At 42.4% G+C, this 13,397-nt stretch overlaps 1 protein-coding gene across 9 annotated transcripts in view; it reads right to left on the bottom strand.

Annotated features, from left to right (window-relative positions):
- Positions 1-13,397, bottom strand: part of LOC117154132 (receptor-type guanylate cyclase Gyc76C-like) — a 100,512-nt gene that overhangs the window by 65,009 nt on the left and 22,106 nt on the right. For 3 of the 9 annotated variants that reach the window (XR_013057936.1, XR_013057933.1, XR_013057937.1), the window contains 2 exons: positions 13,221-13,319; positions 4,233-12,652 (listed from right to left, as the gene is read on the bottom strand). The gene's annotated coding sequence lies outside the window, so the exon portion shown is untranslated. Of the gene's footprint in view, positions 1-4,232; positions 12,653-13,220; positions 13,320-13,397 lie in introns of those variants that run through there. The other 6 variants (XM_076617063.1, XM_033328829.2, XM_076617061.1 and 3 more) reach the window with 4 other exon arrangements.

A 13,397-nucleotide genomic window follows, 5' to 3' on the forward strand; every position in this document is an offset into this window, starting at 1 on the left:
CGACTTCGACTGTGATAACGATAAAATTCCATTTTCATAAAGCTTTCGGTTCACGGGCTACTTTTGCCATCGATAAACTCTTCAAATGAGATACAACGTATCGTCGTGTTCTACAGTGAATAATTAAGTTATACATAGAACGAGATAAGTAGCAACCGATTACATGTAACTTGGAAAGAACATCGAATCCCTCTTATCCCGTCGAATCGGCCAAGGGTTAAAAGTCAAAGAAAAAACGCTGGTATCGCGTAGGAACTGGCTACTCCGAAAGATTCGTAAAAACTGTGCAATCATGACTGCTTAGCTCATTCTACGTTTTATTAATTTCTCCCGAACGGACTGGCACAGGTCAATCGCGTAATTTCAGTGCTCGCGCGAAGCATATAGCGCTAATTACGGCCATTAAGCACGGCGAATACTTAGCTTAACTGATTAATTAGAAAGCACGTTTTTTTTCCACGCTCGAATCGTGGCCGTGCGCACTCGTACGCGCGCTCGACTCGCATACAATAAGATTTCAGTTCAACTAGAAACACGGAATCGGTTCTTTTTTTCATTCTATATGAGATAGAATTATCTATGTCAATCTGTCAGGTTAATCAATATCTCACCGTAGCGATTTCGTTTCGTTCTTTCTTCGTTATAGATCGAGATCTGTTATATGATTGGCGATTACGAGCCAGTTAGAAATTAAACTAATCAACTATAATTTTTAGAAATTTTCAATTCTGCTGTCACGTTAGATATGATTAGGTCGTTATATATATTTGGAATTATGTATAATTCTCGCTAGAAGCTAATCATAGAATTATAGATAAGTTTTATCCCATTTGTAAACAACTCTTATAAATAACGAAATGTTCTTACGAATATCTTGTACTTTCTGTATACACTTTCAGATTTGTTTCAAACTTTACCAATACAGCCAGGATAACCGAGTCTCGCTACAACTTGTTAATTTAAACTTAAATTTAAATTAAAATTAAAAAATGTATAACACTCGTCATATATTCGTACAAAGTTTCTGTAAGTGTTTGAATATTTTCATGAACTACTTATGCCCGTGAGTACAGAGAATAGCAGGATGGAACGAATATCTCCGGTGGATACAAATGCGGTGCGATGATATTAAACTGCTCGCATTAATTGCCATTAGATATATCGGACATCATACATCTGCATCGCGCCACTATCTCGTCTATCGAGATATAAAGGGAGACCAGAAGCTAACGAGAAAGAGAGAGAGAAAGAGAGAGAGAGAGAGAGAGAGAAAGAGAAGGCACGAGTCTGAAGCGTAGCGGTTTCTCTCAAGATTTATTGCCCGTGCTCGCAATTTACGCGCGTGTATCCTGAACTGAAATTATGCAAAACAGTCGCGGCCTGACAAGTGGCATTTTTATCGGAAGACCCATTATAAAATATCGAGTAGGCACGCGGAGCGCACACCAGAGAGCGCAGCGTAACGCACGCAGCGACGAGTTGTTGCTCGCGCTGTTACGCGCCACATGTTGTTTCACGTTTTCGCGTGAACCGTGTCGTTACTTCGTATCACGATGAAGTCGAACGAGTAAAGTTAACCGAGATGGTGAGCTACTTGAATAGAGTTGTAGATAGGATTTTTACAGGTGTCTCGCCGGTTTTAATCCTCCTTCGTTAAGCGCAACTGTTTCTCTTCTGGACTCATTCCCGTCTCCAGTCTCCAGCTACACGTGTCCTATTTTCCTTTCTTCCTTCTCTCTTTAAAGCTCTTCTCTTATTCAATTTGCTTCGCAACATGACCATACACTCATGTACGGACATTGTTATGCAAAAAGTAAAAAGTAATTCGGCGGTAAAAGCGATTTTGCATTAAATGAAATGTAAATGCACGGAACATTAATCAAGCGTAACGACGTTGGAGAACCGAGCGCGGAAAATACTGAACATTTTCAAGGCCCGGTTTCTTTTCGCATAACCGAGTAATTTTATTAAAAAGAAAATAAAGAAGTAAGATTTGTTCGATGTGGAAACGCGTGTAGCAATAAGTTGAGGTTGAGCTAGCAGGGCCACCTGTTTGAGAGGTCTAACAATGTTGCTGCTTAACAGTGGTATAGCGGTCAACAAAGAGGTTAAGCATCGACATTCGGAATAATTAAGTTCATTAAACGTCTCTGCTGGTACGGTCGTTCCACCGAGTCGCTTTTGAACGGCGTACGATGAAAAGCTATTGTTTGGTTGCCGACAACGGCGAGCATCTCTCCTGGACAATATTTATCGTTGCAACCTTTGCTCCGTAGCTTCCAAGCGAATTTTATTTTCTCGAATTACCAGCGTCCACGAAGCTGATCGAACGGGAGAAAACATGACACCGAGATTCTCTCATTTTCGTATTCGTATCATGAATTTATTCCATTTGTTAAAATCGTTTTTTATCCACGCCTAGTAGAACACACACGATCGAACGAGAAAATACGCGCGAATTTACCGACGCAGAAAAGTCGGTAATCGACCTACATATTTTTCGATTCCATATTTCACGGTCCCATTACGGGAACGAGATCGCGTCGATATACATTGTACGTAAGTTGAAGATTTATTGGGGCACAAATTACGTTTCGAGACGCTCGCGATATCGTTTAGGATCGTGTAACATGCACTGTTTACATTTTCATTAACTCCTATAAAATTGTCGTCTAAAACCATGCGCAAACAGCGATAACCAACCGAATGAAATTTTTTGACGTCCGAAAGTACCGACTATGACTCAGCTCGGTCGTAGCGACGCCACGTGTGAATTCGAAAAAATATTAATCTTCCTCGAATCCTCTTCGACGAACGAGAAACAGTCAACAAACCGATGACACCTGCGTTACATACTAAACCAGAACTGATTCAAGAGTAGAAATATATATATGATACACCGCGCACGAAGAAGCGAGCGGGTTGAAACGCGGAAAGCCTCGATGGAAATTTTCCTCTACGTTCTCTCTTATCTGCTCGTTAAGTAAACTGTTAACGGTTAGAATACGGTGGACCCTGGGACGCGATACATCAGACGTTGTCGCTCTAGTATATTTCTCAAGTTCCGTGGCGTCGTCGCAGCCGCAACTTGATTTCGTTTGCTCTTATACGTCAGAGATTCGTGTATCAGAGCCAAGCGACGAAAATACGTTGTTTCGATACGCTGATTACGAGAGAGAAAGAGAGAGAGAGAGGGGAGGGGAAGAGAGAGAGAGAGAGAGAGAGAGAGCAAATACTACATCGAACCCTTCCAATACGAGCACGCGTATACATATATATGTATTCTAAAATTTTTTTTCTGCTGAAGCTTTTTACCGCTATGCGATTAATCAGCATTCCTAAACGTACATATATGTGGTAAATATACACGTATTTGTACACAACAGAACGAAAATACTAGTAGTCAGACTGTACAACGTAATCACGAATCGTTTGCTAGCTCATTTCCTGAACGAACGTTTGACGTAGAAGAGACGCGTCAACACGATGTATACACGTTCCGGAAATACATGACGGGCCCGGGAGCACAAAGAAATTTTAGATTTCCATCACAAGGCGCGTGTCAGCCTTCCATAAAAATTTGTTGTCGCGTTATACACGTCGTCGCAGCAGCCGCGATGCACTTTACCCGCGTCAGGGGGCCTCGCACGCGCTATCACTTCCTCTATGTAGTATTATTCATGAACATATAATACGTATATAATGCTCATGAATAAGAGATTTGACACGCGCCCTTCTTATTGTTAAGTATTCGACCTTTCCGCTGAAGTACAGAGGACTACTAGAAAATGAATCTATTTTATATATATATATATATATACACACACACACACACATATATATATGTATGTACATATCATAATATAATCATCGTTGAACCATCGGTATTGTCATTAAACCATAGTGCTGCCACACGCGCGCGTATAGATCGAGTGACACTCGAGAAATTTTGTCAAAGGAATTTCCTTTGAGCAGCTGGCGCTCATCCAATCGTTTACTCTAGCGAATGCCTGCTAGAAACCGTCCTATTCGCTCGTGTGTACCGCGTATCGCACCACTATTCCCGCCGGTTCCCTCTCGCGATCACGAGAGAGAGAGAAAGCAACGTGTGTACCACATGAGAAAGAGAGGAGACAGGAGTGAGAAGCGAAGAAAGTAAGGAAAGAAGAGGATAAGAGAAAGAAGCTGCGAGTGGGGAGTCTTCACACGGGGCGCACACGGTTCTCTGTTACCTGCGACTCGTGGCCGTGTCCAGCATGGTAATCCAATCCTGCGGATGGGGGGCTACCTCGTCATCCCTGCTGGTCTTTCGTTGACCGATCGCGAAAAGTCGAGGAACTTCACTTAACAGTTATTTCCGTCCTTCGTCAGGCACTACTCGTTGGAAAATAAAATCACTCCACTCGCACGATTGGCCGCGCGGCTCGTCTACGTACGAGAGAACGCGGAAGGACGCCTTTACTGGCGCGAAGACGACGCACTTCTATCCGCCAAGTTTTTCTTTTTCGTCTTTTTTCCTTGCCCTTTTCCCACGGAACGTGGTGTAAATACGTGCACTGCCCGCGGCCAACGAAACGTCGAACACCACACGCTATATCGGTATACGCGCGATCCACGATCCACAACGAAATCACAGATTCGTTTTACGAAGACGAAACGCGCCACCGAGACAGCCAATCGTTATACTCTTACAAACAACCGTACGCAAGCAGAGGCCGCAATATACTGAACGAACACATGATTCCGAAGGGGTCTAGTGTCGCCGTACGGCGTGCAGGTGGCAGCACCGGAGCGGCGCTCCGATCGAGATCGGCAGTACGCCGAATCTTCGAAAAACTCGCCGACAATTTTCGCTTTTCTCATAAAAATTACCGCGAAATCGACGCGAATGTGGGTGAATGAGTGTGATACGTGTCTTGGAATTTTATAGCCTTCGAACGGAAGTCAATGGTACTCGCTCGAGCCACCGGTGTCAAACAACTATCAAGGCCGAGCATGATCCGACTGAACGCGAATTAATGTAAGTGCATGTTTACTATAGCCGATAATTTGTACGTATTTGGAAATCACAACGACCTACTAAATATTAATATCGTTTTCATCGAATTCGTGGGATTCGAATGTGTTCACGTTGTTAGATCTTGGCTACGTTATCGGAACACTTTTTAGGCTAATCAAAGCTCGCTGATTATGGCGGGAGAAAATATTCCCCCTAAATAGATGTCTCTATCGAAAGTGTACTTTTTTGTGCATGTAGAAGGCGCTGTAACTGTCTTAAAATTCTTCGTTTCCATTAATCGAATCTAATCCTTAAAGTTTGAATTATCACTTGTCTTATGATATCATAATTTTTTATTAACGAAAATTGAAATTTCCTCAAAATTTCCATATAAAATTTTTACAACTGTATTTCAATAAAATTATACGTGTATGATCCGTAAGAAACAAGATACGTACTTTATAACTCTAGCGTTGGCAAAAATCGAGCGCCGAGTTTCATCAACGATATCTAGTTAGCAAATAAAATGCCACACCGGGTCAAATGAATTATATCACAGGCGAGTTTAGGTGACGACACGAGGTACAGAGGAGTAGATGTTTCGTCATTAGTTTACAATGAGCTAAGGATATTTTTAGAAAGCCAAAAGTTTGCCGTTATCGCGACCACGCGGTTATCACATTCGTCTTGCTATTCTGCACTTTTATGTATTTATGTGTCTTTCTTTCCTTCCAGTCGTAAAATGCTTTCGAATGAAATAAAACTGATAAATCAAAGATCGCACAAGGAGGGGACTATAATTTACGCACAGCTTTACGACTCGCACAGTTCTTAACCATCTCGAAAATATAATTTCTTTGTTCGAACAAATGCTACGTTTCGAATTAGCATTTCTTTGCTTATGACCATCAGTTTTTTAATAAAATAGCCGTATAAAATTTCGAGGCTCGTGGCGTGCAACAGGTTGCGAGAAATAACGCATCGAAGATGTAGTTTACACTCTAATTGTTTGCAAATCTGTAGTCGGCTGGAAGTAATCTTGTTTATAAGACGAAGTTAAGAGGCCTAGTGGTATTTACTTATTTCCTCCGACACTTTGGTTTCTGGTTACGTACTGTAACCGCGATTGATAGTGAAAGCTGCGCGTTTTATCAGCACGGAATGCATACCTACCATATTTTCTCGCTACTGTAATCGTTCTACCATACGAATTTCCTTTCTTTCCTCTCTTTTCCTTTTTTTTTCTACCAGACAAGGAATGTCAACGTTTTTCAACAGCTAATTGACTGGTCGCAAGTTAATTGCCATAATTTTCTAGTACTTATTATTATGTATCAGTATGCAAAATTTCCAACGAGCGCAAGTGCATACCGTGAACATGCTAACTTACGATTGTTCGTACATTAACGTAGGATGTAATAGCGTAGCGCACGAATGCCTTTATTACGCGCGTACACTGTTAATGCACGTGCTCTGCTGTATGCGCGTAAATACGAACGATAATGCAATGCGTTACGTTGCAGAGAAAGTAGCGTCCGATAAACGAGATATCAAAACATAAAAGTTTCGATAGATAGCTTCTTGTCTCCAATTTAACTAGATTTTCTATCTTTCCCTTTTCCCACTAAATTTATACCAATTGAAAATTCTCTCGTAGAGTTCTCCTGTGTTTATCTAATTTATGGTAATAAATGTTTCTCTGTACGACTTAGTTTGTGTTCGAAGTCGGACTATAGTGGTCAAAGTAAAAGATTCTCGCGCGAAAGATGGTCATGCCTCCTTCTTGAAGCAACAGACCGTCCCCCTATCTCGTTCAATTAATTTCTCGGCCGAGTTCGTTTGTACCTCTCTTCCTCCCGCTATCTTCCTATAAATTTTCCAATGTTGCAGCGTCACTTTCTGCACTCGCGATAAAATTCTTTCCGCCCTGTGCCGCGAGGTAACACGATTTTGGATTTCACCGTTCGGGCCGATCGTTTATGGTCGGTCGGTGGAATTCTTCTTTCAACGAGTGTTTGTCCGATGCGCCTTGTTTTCGCGACGTTTTCAGCCGGAGATCGCACTATTCGGAAAGCAGAAATCTCAATTGAATACAGACCTGTGTACTTGTGTACACAACCACAGTTAGCAACAGTGACGTAGACGACGACGCACAGAAGCGGCGATTGGCTGGTAAAACAGTTGCTATCTTATCTTTTTCCCCGTGAGTGTCAACACTCGCCGCTCGGCGCGTACAATCTAGCGTGCACAGGGAGCGTGTAACTTTTGCGGCCTCCGTCGCCAGCAGCAACATTTTTTTCTCCCACGTTGTCTCAGGCTTATTTCCTGACATTTCATCGCTCTTGTACTTTTAAGTCGCGTTCGAACTGTTCAAGTTAGTCGAGTTCAAGTCGATTAAGTTCAAACAACCTGATTTCAGAAGGATTCTTTTCATGGATAGTAAAAAGGATGCTGTTATGGTCGTTATGAATGTATGTAAAATGTTTATACTAATTATATATACATATATATATATATATATATATTCAAATACATAATTTACGAGCATCTGAATGTGCTTAACTCAGAAATCCATCCGAACATTCACTCTGTTTGGGTTTTTATCGAAAATAGTTAGTTGATCGATGACGTGTGTGAGTCAGTAAGGGAACACGGCTGCCTAATTACAAGTACATTATCAAGGTAAGAACCTGCCCACTATCTGCTCCGCGTTACTTTTCGCGGATTCGTCTCCGTTGTTCCGTTAAACGCGATTCTCGTTTGGGATTAATTCGACGATAATTAAAAAGCAAATTGACGAAAGGTCGTACGTTTTACACGATTATAGACGTTGTCGTGTTTTGATTAAAATATCGAACAATTTGTTAGCGGGAGATGTTCGTCGAGTATACTTTGAAGTATATTAGAAAAGATCGGATATGATTTCTTTTCCCTGTTGTTGAAACGTGAGTTTGTTTTGATCTCGTTGTACCAGTTTCGTTGACTTGTCGGATAATTTCGCGATCATAGGGAAGAGATTTATCGCGGAAAAGGCACGCGAGGCATTCGAGCTGGCTTGGTCGGCGAGTCGCGAATCGTGCCGATGGAAATCAGGTTAAATGACAACGAACGTAGCCTCACGATCGAACGTGTCGAATCGCGACGAGTTTATTTTCAGCTCGGTCTAAGCTTGCGCATATCTTATGTAAAGTAACCGCGTGTGCGTGGACAACAGGTCGTTTGAGCCACAGGTGCGGTACCTTGTAGAAAGATGCAACACGCTACATCGATTGTGAGTAACCCGTTGGCAGGAGAACTTCCATCAAGAAAATGCGATAGATTTCATTCAATAAAATAGTCCGTCCTTCTTCCGCTATAACGAAATTTTATTTAGTGCAAAGTTGTGAAAAGATACGACAACGACGATGGGATAAGTGCCAATCTATAGAAACAAAAGAACGTGGTACAGTAAGGATGCGTATAATGAGAGTTCATTGATTTACCCCATTAGCTATTTTTCGTTTGTGTAATAAATGACGTTGTATAAGAGAAGAGTTGTAGCGGGAGATTCGATCAACGAATATTAATCGGACAGTAAAGTCAAAAATTGTGCTCGAGTAAACGAAGTTCCTACGAACGAAGTTGTTATTTTCCTTCTGACTTCTTCGTTTCGCACCAAAATGGAATTTTATTCTATCGCAAATCTCTCCTCCCCTTCTGTGTCGTTTCTAATCGCGTATGTCTGTACGCGCAACAACGATGATCTAATTGCTGGTAATCGAGCCGCTCCTTTTCATTCGAGAACGACAACGATGAACCGCGTAGATTAGCATTCTCCTATCAAAATTTTTTACCACTCTGAACGTATTGTTCTACGGCGGATGAAGATAATTCCGTGTCTATAAATAGAAACACAGGCTGGCAGAAGGAGAACCTAATAAAAGTACGCTCTACGGAGAGACCGTTCGCGTTCGACCGAGCGTGAAGTCGAAATAATACAGCGTCGCCGACGCGATTAATATTTAAGCGAATGAATACGAGGTTACAGAATAATTTGGAATTATACGTGCGTGGGATTTGCATGAATTTGTACGACGAGCATGGTTCATCGATGTACAAAGGGGCGAAGAGACGAGCTGAAGAGAGGAGGGGGAGGGTACGAGGCAATGAATTCTTTTTCTCTTCTTCGGTTTGCTCGCCTATTAGCAGTAAATGGTTGAAGAGTAATTGTACTCGTCACTTGTGTCCGCCGCTAATGACGGATCATTTTGCAACATCGCTCCGTCCGACAACGTTCAACAACATCTCGTTCTCAGGAGGCAGATACACCATTTGAAAATTGCGGCGCCGCTTGCAACCTGTATAAACAATCGGCCATTACGCACCGTTATACGATAATCGTGCTTGACGTCAAATATTAAATGATTTCGCTGCGTGAATCAGGCTGTTTAAATTGTCCGGCTTGATTGAATGATGGCCGCTCCTCTAAGTTGGCCGACAACCACTTCACCGTAAATAAGATAGTACCCTATTCTGTGTATAAGAGTCGCCTCGTTATACAGGGTGTTCGATTCCTACGTCGTATGTATTATACCAAACGTTCGTCCTTTGGTCTCTTTGGTAAGCTTTGTAAGTATAAGGATCGGCTTGGAGCTCGTTACCGGTAAACGAGAATAGAAATAGCGTTTTGAGGAATACGAAGGTTGAAACGTTGTCGTTTACACGTTTGCCTTCAAGGGGAACACGGGGAAACGACTGGAAGAATTTTCTCCACGAGCTTACTATTCATTTGCTCTATCGGGTTTGCGAAAGACGCCGAATAGTAAATGGCGCAATAAATTCAGAAGTCATTCTAGTATTTGCACGAGCGTTTCACACTTAAGCAGAGAGTGAGAACCGTGGCGTATCGCGATCACGTGTTACGAAGACGCACGTAACGAGACGTGCAAATTAAAGTAACGAAGAGTTTAGTTAGCTGACGAGCCACTAACGGCATTAGTTATAGTTTTCGCGATCGGGAGGCACGACTGATCCTCGAGTTCGACTTGCTCGATATATAAATAAACGTAACAGTACCCATTAGATTATTAAAAAGGAATGGAACGTCGCTGGTATGCATATTCAAACGTACTGGCCTCCCCTATCGTTGTCCCATTCGAGCGGAACTTTCTAACATCAACCTGTTAACTGTAAATCGAAACGAATCTCTATCGACGATGTTCTCCGCGTAAATGAATCACGCGCATGTACGCGAGCGATTAATGTCCCTGAAAGACCGCAACTGGACTTTCATCGGCGCGATCGTTACCGCGCGACTACGAACTTTTCCCTCGCGGTGAAACGCTTCACTGATGCAATTGGTAAACCGCGTGTCGTCGGTTAATTTTATAATCGCGGATGTTACTTGGTTCATTCGTTGTAGTCACAGACGTGGTCGACTTTGATCGATATTTTCCAATTTTTCACGACAAATCCGCGAGCCGCGCAGCGGCAGATAAAACAGCAGCAGATGCAAGAGAACGCGTGCAATCACCGTTTTGCCTTCAATTAATTTCTTCGATGCTAATAATTTAATGGATCTTGGTGCGTTATCGGCGCCGTTTCATCACGCATCGTGCTCGTGCGCCCGCTCGCTCGTACACGCTTCATGCCATTGCACTTACGTGCAACAACCAGATCTCAGTCAATACCGCGAAATTATCTCGAATCACTGTGTGTTTGCTCGATATCCATTGTGTTTATAAGGAAATTCGTGTACTTCGGCTTTGACAACAATCTAAGTACTATCGTCAGACAAACGATTTATTCATGATTTCTTTATTTCAAGAAGAATAATAAACTTACACATGTTGTTCGTACCGTGCTTACGATAGATCGATTCCTTAATTACACGATACGCATTATCGAAAGAACTTGAAGCAGCGAGTCTCTTCGGTCGTTTATGATATATATGTATATATATTATGTATGTATATATTACTCCATAAATAATCGTCTTAAGTACTACGTGCCGGCAGTAAAGAACATAGCTCGCGTTGTTATCGTACGATTTCATCGAATTTCCACTGTCTCGTGGATAACTTCGTGTAGAAACGTTTTTTTTTTTTATTGCAAACGCCGCATGAATATTCGATTGGTCGCGTCGTAAGAACTGAACGGTGCGTAAAATTAAAATAAATTGACTAGAGGACACTTATATAGAATAAAAAGCACGAGCCTTCTTGATTGTCTAAGCTAATGCGTGGAATATACCGTTATGGCGCGTTGATTTCCGTGCACGAGTTACGTATGCTATAAATAATGTATAAATACATCTGTTGGGTATCTCGTTTGTACGTACGGTGTGCTTTGGTACATCGTGTACTGCGAGCCAGGGGGAAATCATATTGGAAAACGAATGGTCGCTCGACGAGTGAACTCGTTAATCGACCAATTGCAGTCTGTGTGTAATCGTTAGGTTAAAATTATCGATTAATAACAACGGAACGTGATTGTCGAATCGTTAGAACCAGAACTTGGCCTAGTTATCGAATACTATGATAAATCGAAGAAAATTCCAATCAATTCCTACCTCCTTATCCTTCGAGTTTCCGCAATTATCGAAGCATCGCGCTGTTCAGCCATTCGAGCTTCGCACGACGACTTTCATTCATCGAAAACAACCATGGTTCCCCATTAAATTAATCGCACCAATCAAACTTTACTCTCACTTGAACTCTTCACCTTAACTCTTCGATCTTTCATCGCTCCCGTCTCTCAACACGAACAATCAAAACTTCGATATACATATAATCGAGCACTGATTCGATCCTCGACGACTAAATCACCTCGATGTTGCGTTGACATCGCGCGCTCCAAACCGACTCGAGATAGGAGCTGCACTCGTGGCCAGGCAGGCAGCTCCTTAATCCAATCGTCCTCCCGGATAATAAATCAGTGGCGTGGTAGCGTCCCATCCGTCTATCTCCTCGTTCGACTGCGCCGCTCGTTTCTGACAATTTAAGATCAGAGTACTGTGCCTCGGGCTGCTGGGCGCGGATCTGCAGGTTGTCTGCGCGATCCCGACCGGCCCAAGCCGAAAGTTCTTGACCCCTGCACGCGGGAAATAAGGCTCGTTACCGATCGTCCAGTTCGATCGTAGCGACGAATTGTTCGCGTCAGATCGATGCCGCGTTAGATCTTTCACGTCGATTTGCGTTTCTTGTTCGCACAATTTCTCCACGCACGGACACGAGTTGCTGGAGGATCTCCAGTTATCCACGCACGAAGGCCTCGTCGAGCAAGACCTTTTCGGCTTGCACGGACTGTTGTCGACGATAGACTCTAGCTGACTGTTCGCTCCAGAACACTTCTGGTTCAGTTGATCCGAGCTGGCAAAGCGTAATCGTTTCGGTGATTCGCTCGAGCACCTCATGAAGGTTGATCTTACGAGAGATTTGTTTTTAAGAGAGCTTCGTGGTATCAGAGGGTTGGAATTGTTTCTGGCGTAACCGTTTCTTCGATTCTCCCGTTCCCTGCTTCGTTCTTCTCGCAGGTTCGGGTCTTCGCCGATCAGCCAGTAGGTTAAACGCTCGCCCTTGCCCTTCATGGAGACCAACCCTCTTTCTACTATTTTGAAACCTCCAACTTGGTCCAGAAGTTCCTTCGTTTCTCTGCTGCAGTGGATTTTTAAAGCTGAAAAGCAGAGGATATCGAACGTGTGATGCAATGATACCAATATTCAGCAATGTGAAGCGTCAAAGTTTACATATATCACAGAAAATTCACGAGATACTAATGTAAGGGTGTCGGGCGAATTATAAACAAGCGGTTGCGGATCATGTGCGTGGTGGGGCTAAGACAAAAGACACGAGGCTAAGACAAAAAGCAAGGGGTTGCCAAGGGACGAAAACGAATTAACTGTCTATCTAATATCTAGTTGTCTTAATTATAATATTGTGATTTGTTAATAATTGTGATTAGTTCACGTTAAACAACCCTCGTTTCCTGTTTAATTAACATCTGTTTGATCCATTTATTGTAAATAAACGTAATAAAGATCCTACATTAATATAACATATTCACTGCAAACCTCGAAGTTGTATTTCTTTTTTCATAAGAATGCGATCGACGTAACAGTAGGGAATATGTAAAATGGAAGAATCATTTCGAAGTCCTAATATCGAGCAGACGCATCAGGAAATTATATCCAAAGCTACGACCTTCTTTCTTTCTCTCTCGATGCAAATTAATAATTACTTACCAGATCCAGTGGATTCCATGCGGCTAGCAGTGTTCACGGTATCACCAAATAGACAATAACGTGGCATTTTTAGGCCGACCACACCGGCGCACACGGGACCTGGGTGAGAAATAAAAGTGGATTAGTTGTATTTGACACGATCTAAAATCGTACATCGATGTTTTCTCACTGAACTAA

Source organism: Bombus vancouverensis, chromosome 3, assembly GCF_051014615.1.
Source record: "Bombus vancouverensis nearcticus chromosome 3, iyBomVanc1_principal, whole genome shotgun sequence".
Classification (NCBI taxonomy): Eukaryota; Metazoa; Arthropoda; class Insecta; order Hymenoptera; family Apidae; genus Bombus; species Bombus vancouverensis.